Source organism: Apium graveolens, chromosome 7 (genome assembly GCF_009905375.1).
Source record: "Apium graveolens cultivar Ventura chromosome 7, ASM990537v1, whole genome shotgun sequence".
Lineage (NCBI taxonomy): Eukaryota > Viridiplantae > Streptophyta > Magnoliopsida > Apiales > Apiaceae > Apium > Apium graveolens.
The window spans coordinates 107,475,605-107,478,514 of NC_133653.1; positions in this window are offsets into that span (position 1 = coordinate 107,475,605).

Genomic DNA, 2,910 nt, shown 5'->3' on the forward strand with positions numbered 1-2,910 from the left:
TAATGCCAATATCCTCACTCCACATGAAGTCTATGATGCAGTCAATGAAGTCTACAAGGCTCAAATCAAGGCTTTTCACCTCTTTGGTAAATCACTATAAGTGGCTTTGACTGGTCATCAAGATAAAATCAGAAAGTTGGTAAGAGAAAAGATGGATGAGATTATTCCATCACAAGTTGAGATCAAATCAAAATTCAAAACCTTTACAAACCAAATGGCAAGATTTGATCTAATCACAGTGGATACAAATATCAAAAATCTAAGGCAATCCTTTGTGGCTTTGCATAGCACATTACAAATTCAAATGACACCAGAATCAAGCTGAACAACTTCATCAAAGTAGATATGAGCCATCTATTCTTCTGAGGGAGGGAATCAAGGAGGCTGTTCAAGCAACATTTGGCACTTCAACATCTTCAAGCTCTCAACAACCCATATCAACCTCAACCAACTTACAAATCCAGGCTATTCAATCTCAAGTTTCTACCTTAAAGTCAGCCAATGAGTCTCTAAAAACTCAAGTATCACAACTCAAACCAATGGTGGCAAGTCAACAAGCTGATATTCAGAGCCTAGTGGACTCTCATAAGCACCTACAAATGCAAAATTCAGTGTCATTGGGAGCCATCATGGGTGCACTCAACATTCCACTACTTGCACTTCAAAAAGCTGTAAGGCCTAAAATACCTACACCTCTTATCCTGCCTACTAACAAGCCTAAGGGGGAGATTGAGGCTAGGCTACTAAGATCATCCCAAATATCTATATCTATTCAAGCTTCTGATAAAGGCAAATCTCAAGAAATTGATGTTGGAATGGAGAGGCTTATAAAAACAGCTGAGGGGCCTAGTTTGAGCAAGGAATTTGAAGATTTGATAAAGGCTCTCAGAGCTTCTCTCAACAACAACTTCATCACCTAAAAGCGGGCTTTGAACAAGACCATAAACTTCATAAGGGTGATTTTGGTATCCAAGGGTAATTTTCAGGAAAATAGAGTTGCGATAAACATCAATGACTCAGGTGTAGACAGATGCATGCAGGTGTCCCTTAATTTTCTTACATCAAGAAGGGCATCTAAATTGGATATCTTTATTGAAAAAGTAAACAGAGTAATCAGTAAAGACACTCTCTTTCTTAAGGAATTATAAAAAGCTCAAGAAGCTGCTTTTCCAGAAGCATATCTCCAGCCAAGCAAGGGAGTGGCTTACATATGTCCAAATACCGAGGAACTCAAGAACTTTTTTGTTCCCAGATATTGTGTCATGGCAAACAAAAAGCTTATAATGACTTTGGAAACTAGATTGAAGACCAAAAAGAACAAGACTGGTGAAGATATAGAGATGATAAGGATTTTGGGGAGATATTTGAGAGATCCTGAAGCCAAGTTGCCCAAAGCACAATTCAATAAGGATGACTTGGATGATGATGGGCAAAAGAAAGATGATCAAAAACCTCCTGTCTCAAATCCAAGTCAATCCTCTAGAGCAACTGGTATCAAATAAAAGAAGCAAGATGAGAAGAAGGGAGATAATAAGAAAAGAGGTGATGAGAGAAGAAGGAAGAAGAAGGAGGATGATTCAGGTATAAAGAAAAATGTCCAGTCAATTCAAATCCAACATGCTCAAACCACTAAACCTACAAGCTCAAATAATCAACTATCTTTGAATTCTAAGCCAAAGTTCTTGTACAAGCCAATTGCACACTTGCCCATTAAAAATTGTGACAACTTCAAATCTTGCTCATACATATCAATTTATGTGTTAACAATACGAGTACACTTAGCACATTTACATCTAGGTATTGTACGAAGACAATCTAATTCATCGTTAAAATCATGAAATTCACAAAATAACTAGCAATCGACAAATCTCCTTGTTTTAAATGAGAGAGTTCAGAACGGAGTTTAAATAACTTTGGAACATTAATTTGAGCATAACGAGTTTATAGATCAATCCAAATCGCAAGAGCAGTTTTCATCTAAACAACTTTTACGAATATCAAGTGATAGAGAATTGAGTAACTAGGAAGTTACCATATTATTGCATCGAGTCCAGTACATCAATGACAGTGATGTAGAAGCAGGTGGATGACACAATCCATCAATAAAATAGAGCTTTAATTTGAAGGATAAAGCTATTTCTATAGATCGACACCATTGATTATAGTTTTTCTCTGTTAAAATCACAGTGATTAATTACATTCCTGGATTGTCTGATGAATGAAGGTAGTACGGATGGTTTACATCCATTCTTACAGTTGATGTAGATGAATTTGAGCCCAGCGTAACGGAAGAATATGAAGTTGATATTATCATTCAAGTAAATCAATCAACAACAACAAATAATTGAAGTATCAATAAATCGAAACAATCAAACAACAATGAATCAATTACAATTGATGCAGATTTCAATAGATAATCGTGAATCAGATCAAAAAACAAGCATAAGGCTCTGATACCATGATATAAATGATACAATCTCACAGATGAATCTCTATTAATGAATGTACAACAATGAAATAGAGCTTTATGTATATGAAGATGAAAACTGAATTGCAGAGAGATATATCTTTTATGTAAAATGTAATTATATCACAAGGTAACAACTAGATGTTATATACAATCAAAGAGAATAACAACTTCTGTAACTAACTAAGCTGATGTGGATAATATGAGCTGGCTAAGAGCTGTCAATCTTGATGACATGGAGCAACATCAAAAGTAGTATATCTAATAGCTTCCTTGCATCATTTTGTTGGGTCAATGATCCATCTGCATTCACCTCCCTTTCTTTGACGACCTCTTTCTGCTCAAATAGAGCGACAGGGTTCATATGAATGATCCCTTTAAATTCCGCATCAAGTTCATAAAGTTTAAAAACCGCTTTCCTTTTCTCGATACTCACTATTTCA